This window comes from Pleurodeles waltl, chromosome 5 (genome assembly GCF_031143425.1).
Source record: "Pleurodeles waltl isolate 20211129_DDA chromosome 5, aPleWal1.hap1.20221129, whole genome shotgun sequence".
Lineage (NCBI taxonomy): Eukaryota > Metazoa > Chordata > Amphibia > Caudata > Salamandridae > Pleurodeles > Pleurodeles waltl.
The window spans coordinates 234,424,592-234,441,777 of record NC_090444.1 but is presented as its reverse complement, the minus strand read 5'-3'; positions in this window follow the sequence as shown (position 1 = coordinate 234,441,777).

The following is a 17,186-nucleotide window of genomic DNA, read 5'->3' as shown; positions in this document are numbered from 1 at the left end:
CTTCCTATCCCGACGAGGCTCCGATCCATTCCCTGGAGCCTTTCATGAATCCAAATGTTACACCTTATTTGAAAGCTAGGCTTCGTGGCGCCCTTCAGGAATCCAAATAAAAAGCTCTCCATATACCTATAGCTAGATAACATGCTTTGCCTAGGGGTACGAGCAGTTTTGCACTGATAACTATCAATTTTGCACCGGAATTTACAATAACCGAACAAGCCAAATTACATGTTTGCTAGCTCATAAGTGCAAGAAAAAAATTTGAACCAAGTAATAATTAGGGGCCAGATTTTCAAAGATTTGGGGGGTCATTACGAACCCTGGCGGTTCAGCCCGCCATATAATGAACAGCGTGAGGGCCTCCATAGGCCCTCACCCATCGCCAGCCTGCCTCCAACAGGCAGCCTGATGGTGACGGCATCATTATCCGACAGGGCAGCACTCCTGTGCCTCGTAAAATGATCCCATTTCCTCCAGCCTTTCCCTGGCGGGTTTCCCTGCCAGGGAAAGGCTGGCTGAAGGGGTGCTCCAGGGCCCCCCTGGGGGTCCCTGCACTGCCCATGTACTTGGAATGGGCAGTGCAGGGGCCCTTGTGCAGTGCCCCATCGCGCAGGTTACTGCCCGATCAATGTCCCGGCCCAGCAGAATGTTTATTATACAGTATGGCCGGCAGGGTCCCATGGGGGCTGGCGGTCAGTAGAATGACTGCCAGCCTGAACACAGCAGACCTGACACACAATGTTTTGTGATATATACAAAGCAATACAAATGGGTATGTGTGTCAGGTAGGCATTCCATGGGTGGCACAGGTGTTCCCATGCATCCACCTATGGATTCTGGTGTAAACTCATATCTACAAAGACTTGTAGACATGGGTTTGCACCAAGATGGTATGCCTGCCTGAGGCAGGTGTAATGTGTAGAAATATCTTTATTACTCCTTGTTATTTCTCATTTGCATGTGTGCTGCCTTCTGCAGCACACATGCAAAGAGATATTAACTTCAAGTGATAGTTTTTTGTTGACAAATGTATTCCCTCGTGCACAAAAACTATCCTGATCTTAAAGCAGACACCCTTGAACCCTGACGCAAACAGTGTTTTCGTTGACGTTAGGGAGCCACAAAGGTGTAAGTTCATGGAGAGAGATGAACTGCTCCATTTCTTTAAGATATGGTGCAGTCTAACTCTCTTCCATTTATGCAACCCAGCGCAGCAACTTCACTTGTGTTGTGTGAAGTCTTTAAAAATAAACCACTAGATTTTGTACTGGTGGGACACTGAAAATGTCGGTGGAAATTGGCCAGTCATCTGCGCATAGATGCTCTTCATCATTGCAGTGTATACAATCAAGAACCTGGAAGTCAAAAGAACCAACTGAAAAGGAGGCAAACTTAATTTGGAAAGTGCATTCATATATTCACGTATATGATGCATATTCAGAGGTCTGTCGCATAAATCGTTTTAGCAGAAGAGCTCATTTGTTCTGCTAAGCCTTGATAGGTTCTGCACAGCCATCAGCCTAGCTGAATGAAACTTATGCAAAAATTAGTGTTTAATTAGTCAGAAAAATAAATGCAGGGTCCAAAGTTTTTCTTAGGAACTTTTCTCCAGTGCTGCCTTTGTGAGGGTTTCGAAATACCAATGATGACTGGTTTGATTTCACCTCATGCCTCTTTTTTCCACCACCCTACACTTCTCTTGTTATCTTAGTCTTGCAGTTTATTTATATTACTCAATTTGACACTTTTTCATATTATTCTCTACCTCCCTCATGTGACATTCACTTTCTTCCTCTGGGTCAAAGGCTGATGATGAAAAAAGTTCAGATCCCCAAAAATGAGTGATGATGCCCACAACCTGTACAAATTAAGCTTTGACAGTAGCCCAGCTATGAGAGGATCCACAGCTTTGCTACTCAAATCCACTTCAGTGGAGGTAAAGCCATGTACCTCCCTCTGTTCAGTTCATATTTTATACTCACAACGACTACATTGGTCCAAAGTATACACGCAGCTCACACTGAAATGGATTAATATTTAAGTTTTGTGTGTGTGTGTGTGTGTGTGTGTGTGTGTGTATATATATATATATATATATATATTTAACATTAAATTAAATTAATTCATATTTTTTAACCATTAAAATAAGTGATTTTAATTTAACGTTAGTTCCAATAGACTTTTTAGTTTAATGTACCTGCCTCCAATACTTTCTAAGTATTGTGTGTGTGTGTGTATATATATATATATATATATATATATATATATATATATACATTTATATATATATAAATAACATTAAATTAAATTGATTCATATTTTTTAACCATTAAAATAAGTGATATTAATTTAACATTAGTTCCAATAGGCTTTTTAGTTTAATGTACCTGCCTCCAATACTTTCGATGGAAGCATGTTGCAGTACCAGAGGTTGATCACAGGTGGTGTTGAACTTACTCCAGCCTCTGAGCTGGAGTACATTTAAGACTGTTTTGGGATGTTTTGGCCGCAGTAAGTACAAAAGTGCAGTTTGTGGATAGAAATGGGCTTACTCATTTGTGGGTGGATGCATGTCCCTCCTTAAACCTCTTCCTAGTTCTTCCATTAACCCTTCCATGCTCCTTTCCAAACACCTGCTATTTATTCATAAATATTCCCTATTTTCCAGACACTGCCCCCTGTCACTACTACATTTACTATTAAAATGTATACATAAGAATGCAGGGAGCTCCGCAGTCAGTGAGAAGATCTTCACACATAAAATGCGCAGATCCCCACATATAGGTCAGTGACAAGTATTTTGTCTTACGTTAGTTCTACTATTGTAGTACTACTACATGAACAGGCCTCTCATTTCTTTCAACCATGCACTCCCAAGGGTGACCAGATACTCAATAAAAATCAAATTGCTTTACAGTCTCACCGCGGTATGAAGTGCTATATAAATAAAGCAACAAACCCACCCAATAAAAGCACCTTAGACCTTATTTGCAAGGGACATAGCAAATGCTATATTACTAGCCATGTAATACAATACAGTAGCTCCTTTAACTTGTGCCCATGTTTGCATTGGAAGTTCTACTGGAACTGCAAGAATAACCCTTCTGGATTCATTCATTTTACAAACTTAAAAAAACATCCTTCTTCCATATTTTATTGGACACAAGTCCTATTCTTTGGTACCCGCTATTTGTTTAGATGAAACTAATTCCAAAGAAAATATCAATTTTCTTCTTTTGAAGTTAATTTACTGCAGAATATGCTACAAATGATGATAATTTTTGCACATTTGCATTAGCAATCACCACTAGAGTATAGTCCATGGAAAAATGCATGGCACAGTGGAATGTTCAGGATCCATGGGGCAGTCATCATCTCACCATCTCTTTCCATGTCTCATTTCTTACGTGATGAGGGAAGGCACCAGCTCTCTCATACAGGCACCCCATATAGAAAGATCTCTTTAAAAATACTCCCTTAAAAATAAGTTTTATCACCATTTCTTAGAGTGCCCTTCTTCTTGTGTAGCATCTGTAAAGGAATCAGTGCCAACAGCACTTAGGGGTTCATTTACAAACCTCTAGTGCCACAGGAGCATCACTTTCAGTGACGCTGTGCCCTTTTCCATATTTACAAGGCGGCGCTAAGCCACTAGTTGTGGCCTAACACAGCCTCGTAATTATGGGTGTTGCTGTGGGTGTTTCCACACAACATCCATTGGTTTGGTCACTTCCCCAGATTTACGTGAAATTGTAAACCTGAGGGGGCACAAAAAACTAACGATACCCAAGGGGTGGCATTAGAGTGGCACAACAAGGAGAAATACTTTTATTTCTCCTCGATTTTGCTTTTTCTATATGTGCTGCATTCTGCAGCACACATAGACGTAACAAATCGCTATTATTGAGTGTTTATGTGCAGGAAGGGACACCTTCCAGCACAAAAACAATCATTCCCTGCAACGTAGAAACCCTTGCACTATTGTGCAAGGGTGCCTGTGCTGGCGCTAGGCAGCTAATTTTAGTGCCAACACTAAGGAACACACAGGGGTTCTCTGTATTGTTTTAAATACTGCACATCCCTGCATTTTTGAAATGTCAGAGCACGACATTGCCAAATTTGCCGACATTTCATTGTAAATGAGGCCTTCACTGTTTTCTTTTGTGTATGTCTTAGGTGGGCTTCCCGTGCTCGGAGGGTCTGGAGTTTTGGGCCCAATATTTTGCTCTTAAGTCTTCAATCGGTACTACTAGACATCGGCATGCGGAGCACCAAAGATGTTTAGTCATGTTTCCAACTCATGCCTCTTTAATCCACCACCAAACAGTCCCTGCACTTCCATGTTCCTGCTTTCTCCATTTGTCTCGGTTTTCCCATCGTTCTCTTCCTCCCTTTCCCCTTGTGTGTGTTTTACCTCTTTTGATCTGGGTCAAAATCTAATGAGCAAAAATAAGTGCTGGTCTCCAAAACTCAGTGCTGGTGGGCTCCACCTGCAGCCACCGGCTCAAATTAAGCACTGAGTTGTGGTGCTTGGGCTCAAATCTGCCTCTTCTCTTTATTCTTAAATAGAGGCGACAGAGGTTGAGCCTATGCCTCATCATATGCTTTTTGATGTCCACATGACGTGGAGGTCAGTCATGCAGCCAGACAAGATGTGACTTTAATACACATGTATATGTGAGATGTGACGCTTTGCTTCGGCTTTACGCGCTTGAAAAGCCTGTGCCCCCATCACAGTTTTCAGTAAGAATCACTTCAAGTAGCCAACATTGTTTTTTTACGCAGGTCGCATGCAGATACACGGAGTTTGGAGTTTAATGGAGTCTAAGGAGGATATTGAGGTCTACAGGGCTTGCATTGTAGTTTCAAAAGGAAACTAACATTGAGGAAGACCCACAGTAGTCAGGGTGAGTGGTGCAGGTGGTACATCCTGCAGTATGTCTTCACCAACAGCTCAAACATCAATCAGCTGCTATGGAAAATGACACCTTCTCTTTACTGCTGGTAAGTGAAAGGGACCTATGGTGACTAACCTTCCAAGAAAGAGTTGAGTGCCAGTCTTATACATGTCGGTTCTAGACTCTTTAACTATTATATATTCAGATAATGTAGATGCTTATTCTCGGTAAGGGGAATAGGTGGAGTGGTATTTATTCCTCCTTTGTGCATCACCCTTATGATGCCTGGGTCCGTATTAGGCTATTACAGCTGCACTTATTTCAGGTAAGGCCCCTGGAGGGCGGATTTCTACTTTCCTTAATCAGAAAATAGCCTTGATTTTACCACAACGGATTTATAGACATCTCAAGGGTCCATGTGGCTTGCATATAACGGAGCCTAAGGACTGAGGGGCAGATTTAAGAAAAGTGGCACTGCACTTAGTGCCCACTATGGCGCAGGGTAGGGGGCTATAACATCAACATTTTGACGCTATTGATGTACTGTTCAGAGTTAGCTCCAAAATTTTGGTGTTAACCCTGAACTGTACATAGGGGTTCAATGTAACTAATGGTATGCCCCCTTTTAATGCCAGCTCTAAGCAGGTGTTAAAAATGCAGCAAAAAATGACGCAAATACATTTTTTGATTTCTTTGTGCCATTTTTTCAGCCCCCCCCCAACGGGAGAACGCCTCTTGCATACATCATGCCTGCCGCAAGCATAATGTGGCGCAGGGGGTTACAACGTGGAGCAATGCATGCATTGTGCCACTTTGTAAATATGTAGCAGCCTAATGCCATGTTAGTGTAAAAAAAATGACTCTAATGTGGCACTGAGCTTTTTAAATCTGGGCACGAGTTTGTTTAAACTCTTCCTTTGATTATAGGGGGATATATTCTAAAAGTGATGATGTGACACTTAGAGCTTAGAGTTTTTTTGTCATAGGTATAACTGAGTTGTCCTTGTGCTTTTGGGCTGAAGAGGTGCAAAATACCAACGACCAGTCGCGACCTTCCTCTCCTGTGCAGGGCCTCACTAGACTCCTGGCCTAATGGCTAAAGCTTCAAACCTGCTGTCGCCATGGTAATATGTCTGAAGGAATGTCTTTTCGATCACGAGCTATCCGAAGGATTTTTATAGTGGGTGGACGTCAATAACGTTTATATTAAAATGGGGTTGGTTTAATAGAGCATTGTCCAAGCTCCCTATTACGTTCAGTCAAACTCTCCATTAAATTCAGCTGTGCTGGATGGGCGACTTAGATGCAACGTCTGATTTGGGGTTCATGGTTTGTCTCTTCCAATTGGTCAACAATGTTATGGACCTCACATTTTTTGTAGATTAGGCATTTTATAAATGCAGCAAGCCAAGACTTCAGTAAAGATTTTTTTCTGACTGACGAGTAGGAAAAAAAGTCACAAGCCACCCTCATATGTTGTATATATATAATATGTATATTTCTTAGCCTTTTTATTTTTTTATTTAAGGAATGTTATAAAGGGTGATGCCTGAAGATGTCTGTTTACTGTTTTCTAGCCACTATGGAGACACTTGCGAAGTCTGATGTCACCTTTTAAGGTGTCACCAATGGCTATATGACAGCATGGGTGTTGCTGGTGACCAATTACATCTATATGATTGGAGAGTTTAGATGTTTGGCTTATTTTGTATGCCTTTTATTTGTCTCAGTTTGTTTGGTTGGATTTTTGATACAGTACTTGTGTCATTGAAGATGGCTCATTGCTGAGCATGAATGGTCCACGGGTCAACGAATCTGATCCCCCGAAGTGAAGCACAGAGCGTGATGATTTTCTGTGGGTATCTGACTTTTTAATGTCCTCCGCCCTTCCTGCAGCCTTACCTGAACATACCTGAACATGGAGTAGACTTCTCACCCCTCGGGGATTACTTCTGAAAGTTGCTGAGGTGCAGCAGTGGACGAGAGTGGCAGAGAGCAGGCGGTTGTCACCACGTCTGGGGAGGAGCAACGCAGTGCAGGAGCCATGACTGAAGTTTTCACATGTTGTCTGACATTACAGGAATGGCGCTGCCCTCAGCTGCTGGATCAAGGAGTGCTGGTTGCTGTTCAGGGAGGAGCAGTATTGGGCCCCCTCCCTGCAGGGTATTTAGAAAGTTCTGACAGAGAGGCTGGCTGTAACTGGCACTCAAACCCATCAAAGCTGGGTGAGAAGTAGCTTCTTCCCAGTAAATAGGGTGATATTACTCACAGCATTTGCGAGGCTTTGGGGGGGCATGAGCTCCGTGCAGTCTTCTCAATCCTCACCTACTGGATCGAGACAGTGTGGCCCTGTTTTTGCATGGACAGGACCGTGGATCCCTAGGAATGGACGATGATACTGCTTTCCCAAATACTGACTCCCCCAACAAAAAACGCTGGTGTGTCCCAATCTCTTTCTGGCTCTTAGGGGACAGGGACCGGGTGTCCTTCAGCGCTCTCAGAGAACATTAGACTTGTTAATTTCCCCGCTGCCTCTTCCTACTTCTGCTGTCCTAAGTGGTATAACGAGCGCCAAGAGTAAAGCAACCAAGGAAACACACTCGCCACCAGCTTCCTGGCTCCCTCTCCTCCAATGTGGCTCATGGCAGCTACTAAGGAGTCTCTCGTCCAAACAGTTGCCTCCACAGTCCAGCAGGGGTCGAGCAAGGGGACTAGTATGAACGGTGCTGCTTGTCAGTCAGAATTTGGAGATGAGCAGGCACAGCCTCCAGAGCCTTCACAGCCCTCAGAGTCTGGCTTAGCAGATGTATTAGGGGCCCAACCACAGGATTCTGCCACTATGGCCAGATGCTTTCTTCTCTCTCTATGGCTCGGGTAGCGTATTTGAGAATTACAATTATGACAAACAAGTTGTTCAATCAGTCCTAGTAACAAGGCATCACAATAATCGTCTAGAGCTCCCGAGGAGGTCTCCCATGCACTTAGCTATTTCTCCTGGCACTACTAGTATCCTTCCGTTGAGGGATTTGAGTGGTTTACGGGGGTTGACAGCCATCCAGCTGGAGGACTTTGCTATGGCAACTTTTTAGCAGGGGATATTCGACCCCACTTCCTAACTTCTTGGGCAGAAGAGCTACTATGGGATCCTGATGGGATAGAGTTAACCCCATCAATCGCTCTCCATCGTGTCTGTTCCTCCTACTACCTCACCAGCCGCCAATCATTCTACTTCTAAGGAAGGGGCTTCTGGGGAGGATCCTCCTCCTGTGACAGGGTCATCATCGGTGCAGGATGCCCCCAGCCTGAACGCTATTTACCATCTCCTCTTGCAACACAGGGATTCTCTGGCATTGAAGTCGGCCCACCCATGTCAGTTTACAGAAGATGTCTAAAAATATGGATATTATTCAATCCTGTCTCAGGCAATGGAGACATCCTAGGTTGCCCTCCTCACTGCGATCAAGGAAAATTTCTCAGTGATCACCCAGCATGAATCCCAGTTTTCTAGACTCTCATCTAGGGTGGAAGATCTGGAGAACGGATCACATGGAAGTAACCTGCAAGTTTTATTGATCCCTGTAATCGCTGAAGGAGACGATCTTAGGGGCTTTGTCATCCTACTGTTCGGAGAAGCCCTCCCTATATTGAATGGCTGGAACATGGTTTGCATAATTCAGAGGGCACACTGCATTACATTCAGGTATCCCAACAAGGGGTTGTCCTCTCGGTACACCCAGGCTATTGTGCTCTACCTAGGGAATTTCATTCTGCGGCAAGAGATTTATTGAGCTGCTTCACTGAAATCACCTGTTAAGGAGTGCGGGGAGGACGTTTTTGTTTGTTCTTTTGTGAGACGTTAGCAGCTCCAGAAGCATATCATGGTACTCCAGAAGTTGAGGGCAATTGTTTCTGTTATGGAACCCACAACTCTGCAGATTCAATTTGAAGGTCAGACTTATTTTTATTAAGATGGCCCAAATGTCCAGGAGCTGCTAACCAAATGGTACCAGGGGAGTTAAGCTTGTGCTGCTATTTGTTTCATGTTTAACTAAGCTTCCATCTCTTTAGGTAGAGCTAGGTTTGGTGTGTGTGGTTCTTACGTTTAGAGAGTATGATCAGAGGGGACTGCAATAATGGCTCAGGTCAGCAGGGCTCCCTCTGGAAGGCTTAGTGTGTTTAAGAGGGTTGTTCATGATGTGTAAAAATGTGGCTCTTTTTTCTTTCCTTTTTTCTGGCAGGGGGTCTGTCAGTATGTTTCTTCTTTTTGGTATCACTTTCTACTGCATCTGGGAGGGGGTCGGACCCAGGGTTGACCTTGGCTGTGAGCTAGAACAGCTGGTGTCCCTGAGTGCTGGAGCTAATGGCCCTTTTTTACAGCAAAGCAAGGGGGGGAGGTTCACCTGTTTGGGAGCCAGGGGCGTGGGAAGGGTGGCCGGGGAGGGTTCGTGAGTTGGTAATCTGGGTTAGATGTTTTGTTTTCCGGATTCAGGGGTGGAAAAAATAGAATGTTTTATACTGAGAACATTGGTCTGCTGGAGACTAATAAGCTACTCCGGGGGTGTCATGAAAGAATTTAATTGAGGGGCAGTTCGTAGTCTTGGAGTCATGGTGATCATGGCTGGTGATAGTAGGCATCATGGCCAAGAACTTCATATCTTGTCCTGGAATATTAATGGGGTTAAATTGCCAAATAAGCGTAAGATGGTCCGGAAAGAGCTAAACACCCTTAAACCACAAATGATCTGCCTTCAGGAGATGCACCTTTCCCACGTAGAAATTCCTTTGTTAAAGGACCTTGGTTACAGAATTTTATGCACTTCCTGTTTTACCTGTACTCAGAGGGTGTTGCATTATTGGCTCACTACAGTAAACGGGGGATCTTGAGGCAAAAGGTTGATCCGGGGTCTGATGGCTTTTGGCAACTATATCAAAGGATAACTTATGCATTACTTTTTGTGTCATTTATCGACCAAATAATGATGACCCAACAATTTTAGATGTCTTGTTGGCAGAGCTTCAACTCTGGTCACTGCCCCTCATTGTTCGTGGGGATTCTAATGTAACACAATGTACCAAAAGAGAAACAACGCTTTTGGTTCAAGGCCAGTGGTGCCTTGCTTTTCAGGGGAAGCATCGACTTAGGGGGCCTCTGCAACAACTCATCTCTTCATATGCACTGGCTGATCTCTAGCGCCTTTAGCATCCCAATGAACATGGTTTTACTTTTTAATCTGCCCCCCAGAAGCTCTCTCACGTTTGGATATCTTTTTAGTAAGCAACACGCTGGTCTCATCCTCGAAGATGGTGCTGAATTCAGGGGTCCTATCTGACCCTAACTCGGTTTCTCTGTTTATTAAACCCAGTGGTCAACATTTTTGGCACTAATACTGCAATGTACTACAACAGCATAAAAAATGTTGACATTCTTGTCCCTAACCCGTGCCATGGTGCGCACTATCTTTATTATGGCACACACATGGTGGCATTAGGGGGGGCCTGATGGATGCAAGAAAAGTGACGCTGTATAAAACGCAGTGCCACTTCTCTCAAATTTGTGCCTTAGTGTTGTAAAGGCCAATTTGGGGTGTAGTGTAATTGCTAGGGATGGATGCAGTCTGATGCGCTCTTGGAACAGTTGACTGTTCTTCGAGTTTCCCTCAGAAGGTGAATTAGGGACCGGGCAGTCAAAAACTCCAGGACAAGGCAAATGTGGTGTTTCGAGAACAGTGAAGAGATGGAGTGGCTGCTCTCTTTTAGAGTGAAGGGCTGTTCCAGCCTTAATACAATTAAGGAGATCAGGAATGAGAAAGGGGAGCTTATTGTAGATCCAGCTGCTATTAGGGAGGTTTCCTGCAGTTCTTTCAGGATCTCTATCGCAAGGATTGCTTTCCTGTGGCTCAAGCTATCTCTCAATTTGATGGGCAGTATCTTCATTGTAAGGTTAGTCACACTAAGAACGCTAATCTTGAAGCACTGATGACTCTTTTGGAGATGAAGGCTGCCATCAGCTCTCTAGCCAAGGGTAAGGCTTCCAGTGGAGACCAAATTACATTAGAGTTATATGCTACCTTCTCACATATCCTGGCCCTGGTTCTCCAGGATTTGTTTTATTCTTTTGATGCATCTGGTCAGGTTCCTGGGTCCGGGATATTGTCACTTTCCTAAAAAAGGGGAGGACACTGCGCTTCGTGGTTCATATCACCCAATTTCATTCATTAATGCAGACTCTAAGATGTATATGAATATTCTGGCTAATCAATTATCAGCTGTCATCACGGGCTTGGTTGATTCTAACCAGCATGGTTTTAACCCGGGACGGGATACAACCTCACATGTCAATTTGACAATCACCTCCTTGGAGTCTGCCTCAGCTGTGAAGGGCTCAGTAGGTATGATTCTGTTATACAGGGAGAAGGCCTATAATCATGTTTCTTGGCCCTTCCTCTGGGTGATTATGGAGGCTGCTGAACTTGGTTCTGGCTTTGTCTCTAGAATCCATCAACTTTGCACCAGTCTAAAGGCAAGGATTCACTGTTCAGGACTTCTTTCTGACAGCATTGTTATTTCCTGTTGTACCAGGCAGGGGTGTCCTCTTTCTTCTCAGCTGTTTGATTTATACATTGCGCCTTTTATTCAATCCCTCAAACTGGCTGAGGATATTCAGCCCCTGAGAATGCATCGGTTTGAGGTAAAGGTTTTAGCCTACGCAGACGATGTGGCTGTATTAACCCCTTCCCCAGTTAAAGCCTTAGGGCAGTTGAGGAGGTCGCCCATTCATTTGGGAATGTCTCTGTCTCTAAGCTTAGTTCGGATAAAACTCAGGGCTTGTCTAACGTTACTCCTCCGCTTAGGATATGAGATGGGTACAGTTGGTTGCCTATTTGGGGGTACAGATATCGGTGCATATGTTGGAGATTGTAGAAAATAATTATGGGAAGCTATACTAACAAACAATCAATATTTGTACAAAGTGGAATCATCTTCATTTGGACTTGATTGGTCAGGGCAACCTTATTAAAATGATTGTCCTTCCGAGATAGCTGTATCTCTTTCATTGCATTCCTCCTTTACTTCCTGTGGGGGTTTTCGATAAGATAGAGTCCTCATGGCAGAGGTGTATCTGGTGTTATAGTATGCTTAAGAGTGCTTTAGGGAAAGCTGGGAGAAGGTTGCATTTCTTAATATGGGTCAGTTGTTTGAGAGGGAAATCTTTTATTCTTTTGAGAATCTGTAGCAATAGTATTCACTTCCCTGTACTAGTTTTTACACGTATTTGCAAGTGCAACATTTTATTTCTAGTGTTGATAAGGAGGAAATCAGCTGCTCCAGCAATCCCCTATTAGAGCTGGTAATGAACGCTCCCATGAAGAGGAATATCGTTTTGGTCTATAAGTTTTTTTTTTTTTTTCACATGTTCATACGGTGGATCGTTTTCAGCAGAAGGCAGGCAAATGAATCAAGCTTCTCAAAAACGAGGTAACGGCTGGGGACATGTAGTTCAATAACCTCCTGACACAGTAACCTGAATGTTTCATGCACTAAGGTTCATCATAATAAATGCAACAATGATTTTTATTACACTCCGTACCGCCTTCATGTCAAGAAGCTCCTTGCGAACGACCACTGCTTTCACTGCTGGCTTGAGGGTGCTGACAATGGTTCATGTCTTTGCCTCATGCCCCACTGTACATCTACTCCAGGCATTTGTTTTGGGGAAAATTAACATCTCAAACCTATAGGTAGAGTAGGAGTTGAAGATGATCATGCTGGGGCATTTGCCGGTCATCCCTCAACACCTGGCTGGCTTATATTTCTTTTCAATTTGTTTGGTTAAGCTGGTTTTGGCACCCTCCTGGCTCTCAATTGTGGCTCCCGATCCCTGGAATTGGTGGTGGGAATTCTTGAACATCTGTCTGTTGGAGGTGACTTTGATAGAGAATGATATGGAGGTTGAGGCAGATTTGGGATCCAGTAAGGCTTTGGATAGGCTATCCGCTTGATGGCCATTATACAGGTGTTTAGCTTTTATTTATTACCACAATACTCCCCCTTCTTTGGTGAATCTGATAAATTTGGATATTGATTTTATGCTTTCTGTCATATGTTTGTTCACATAAAAAATGCTTTGTTTATACTGTATTCTGCGTCTTAACCTGTTTGGAGTTGTTTTCTTAATAAAGAAAAAGATAAGATACTTATCAAATACTTCAACAGCCAGAGCTATGGCAAGAATTTTTGGTCTAACTTTAAAAAAGAAAGAAAAAAAACAATATTTGTTACAATGTCCTCATCACTGAAAAGCTGCTCCAGAGTCTAACAGAGCTTGCTTTTAGGGGTAGGGTAACATCACCAACAAATACTCCCAGGACATACAGAAGTCATATCTGTCTTCAGACTCTGACATCCAAGAGCTCTCGGGGACAGACTGGGAACTTTTCCTATAGTGTCAGTTTGTATACCAGATGTCGGGTTGCTGGTCAGGTTTCGGAAAGGATATTTCATCCAGTTTTCAGAATTTTGTTAGCCCCATGGTTTCTGAAATAGTGTGAAAGGGTTACCTTAAAGGAGAACTGGAGCAATTTGGTCCGAAATGTAGCTGTGATTTCTGACCCTGAGAGGATGCTAGGTCCAAGCTAGTACCAAATTCTTTTTTTTATAGTTAAATAAAATAAAAATCATGATGATGCAGCTGAAGCTCCATATGCCAATGATGGCATCCCACCACTATTGACTTTAGTTTGTGTGGAAGAATGACATTAGCAATTCTGCAGTGCCGTACATAGACGGTAGTCAGTTTGTGTCTTTTTATTCAGATAATAACCATACGGAGGAAGGGAATCAGATTCATCTCTGCTTTGGAAATCGCTGGATTTATGCCCTATTTTGGGTTCAAACTCGTTAGGACGATACTGGCACCATTTAAGTCCGTCATTCTCATTGGCCTATGCAGGTTCTATTCCTGTCCCAGCCTGTGGCAGGTGGGGCTTAGGGCCTTGATTTCAGATGAATATTGGAGGCTTTTTCTCTTACCGGCATGAGTGATGTTAGGAATGGGGTCTCTAGTTGCCAGTGGTTTGCACCCTGCCTAAGTAGGGACTCTCAGCCTAATCTGGGTAAGGGAGCTACCCAGCTAAGATAACCCCTGCTCATCCCCTTGGTAGCTTGGTACGGGCAGTCCCTCTACTGATTGATACCTTCCTGCACAAAACCAATCGCACATGCAACACAGACACCCTTGCACCATGGTGCCTGCGTTGGCCCATGACAGCCAAATGTGTGCCAGCACTGTGGAAGAGGACAGGAATGTGTCGTATCCTACAGATATGGCACATTTCTGCCCTTTTCATTTGACGCAGGGCGGGGCAGGGCAGCGCAGCAAGAAGGCTTGCGGCACTCCCCTGTGCCAAAACATTGTAAATGAGGCCCCCAGTGTTTACTCTTTGAAGTAAAACCATTCTGAATATCTGGAAAGACACTACCTACATGTCCTGCTATTACTGGAAAGAAAGGCTTACATTGATCAGAAGGGCTGATAACTTCTCCCTACATCAATCTTCATGGAGATGTCCCAATAGGTCTATTTGGGACAAACTAGATACACACCACTCAGGTGCAGAACCTCCTTCACACACAGAAAAAAACATCACAAATCTGCAAAAAATGGCATAATTCCCTAAACATCAAATGAAAATTGGGAGGATATAACACCCAATGAGTTTTTTTTTATATATACACACATCTTATACTCTCCAATGTATAAGAAATGTGTGCCATTACTCAAGTATAGTCATTTCCCTAGTCTATTGCACCAACGTCCTGCCAATTCCTCAACTAACCCTGACTTCTAATACTTAGAGACATATATCGACATCAGCACATGTTTTCACTCTCCATACAGCAAATACAACACCTGATTCATGTACTCAGGGTCTGTTTTTTCTAATAGATTAACTATCCACTTCCTTCTCCTTCCCCTTTTCAGAGTACTGTCCACACATACTCAAAATCATTTTATGGACCTGTATTTGAAGTTGAATAACAATGCCTGTACTTGCACTCTCTTTCATTTATTTTGATTTTTTTCCTACTGCTTAGCATGTTTTTGTAAAATAAAATAAATACATTTTGTTGCCAAAAAAAGGAAAAAAGCCCTTTAAATCTCATAGCAAAACTAACTATTCAATTCATTCAATTAACAGAGTTGCGGTACGCAGCACTAGAAATCATGAGGTGTTACACTCCCCTCCCTTCATCTGTACCATCTTCCCTTCTGCTGAGGTCAGGGCTGGTTATTACCATTCTCGCTGTTCTAGGATACAGGCAAACATTAGGCTCAGGTGCAGATTAATGAGAGTTCTCGTGAGTTCAGTAGTCATATCAGTTCAAAGACTTAGGATCCTACACAGCCTCAAGAGAGTGCAGTGGCTTCACCCATACATGCCTCAGTCTTTTGTCCCTCTGCGAAGCGTGGCCCAGTGAATGCCTGGTGTTGTTTATGGCCACCAGGGCTTCGTGTCAAAAGCAGGTGAGCATTCTTGAGTGTATGGGATGGGCTCTTCCAGGCTGCGCACTGCATTGGCCATTTCAAGTAGGAAAATCTCCTTGGGACTTGCTCAGGTAGGCTACTGTAGTTGCACCCTTTCCACTCCAGTGATGGCCCTCTGGGATTGGCTGTGAGCTAGTGTTTCATCTGGTGATAGATGCAACCTACAGGCTCAGTGCTCTTGAGGCATTGGGGCATTTGCAGGAAAGAGGCTGGTTCGAGGCTTCCCACTTTGGTGGTGCTTCAGTTTATCTGTTGGCATTGGCAGCAACAGCGACAGTCAGTTAGCTCGTGGCAGGTTGTTGGGTTGATCCAGATTGACATGCTCTTGCACATTCTTAGTCGTACCTTCTGAAAAACTGTGCCATGCACACCAATCACAAAAATGCCAGGGGTAGCAGAAGTGACATCACGCATTCCTTGACCTCAATGACATCTGTGGAAGTGACATTGTGGCCTCTGACACTAAACCTTCCCAGAATGTGATGGCAATTCACCTGAAACCCAATTACATCAAAATGTATTGGCATTTTGTAAAGTTCCATAATAACTGCATGATTACTATAACACAAGATAAATACATTTCCATTTTTGATATCACCTATATTTTAATTAAGGTATTGACATGATTTGACAGTGCAATATTACCCATTTCTCTTTATCTTACATGAAAAATTATATATTTGTTTAAAAGGAAATGTACGGAGCCACAAAATACAGAACAACACTGGGGACCTAATTTATTTCTACTGCAAACTGTCATGATTTAACAGTTTCCCTACGGTATCCCTCAATGAGAAATATGAGGATACGTCATAGGAAGGGGCAAAAAAAAGATTTGAAAGCACACAATAGTACATGTCCATCTATATTAATTGATGTCAACCATTAGACCTATTCACAAATAAATTTAGTTATAAGCATATATTTACAAGTAAATTCACCTCACAACTGCCAGAATTTCACAATGGGATTCTTGGCAGATGTAAGCGCGTTGATGGGTGCGAGCACCCAGTTCTTCTTACCTGTACATACCACTTGGAGTGGAACTGAGGGCGTTCCTTGGCGTTTCAAGATGTGGGTTGCTTTTCAAGTTTGTGAACACCCACAATCCATACATATGTGTGCATTCTCCAACTCCTATCATTCCCCTTTTCCACCTGGAAAGAGTCATATTTTCACTCCAGCCAAACATTGGCATAAATCTCCTTCCAGGTTGGGAATGGGAAAGATCATTATCAAATTTGATGGTAGTGTAGTAGGGGAAGGGATTTCTCTACATGGAAAAATATTTTCATTGCAGAGAAATAAAGAAACAAAAATATGTGCTTTTGCATGGGAATTCATTCCACCTCTCTAGAGTTCTCTGCCACAGAGTGGGAATGGGTTCAATGATTTCCAAGGAAATCTGCAAGGAAACCTGCACCAGGTGCAGCATTCAATGCTAATTCCAATCGGAATTTGTGAATTCCAAAAAGTAGTAAAACTATACTTTGCCATAGAGTTCAAAATCAGAATGTAGTTTTACTATTGGTTTTTGTGAGTCTGAATGCCCTTAGTTGAATGAGAACTATACGATTGCCTTAAAGTTTTATTTATGATCAATTATAACATACTAGCACAGAGAGAAATATTGTGTTATTTCATTACAACCCTGGCGGTCGGTGTTAAAGTGTCGGTAAGACCGGCAACAGGCCGGCGGTAAAAAAATGGAATTATGACTACGGCGGAAACCGCCAACATAG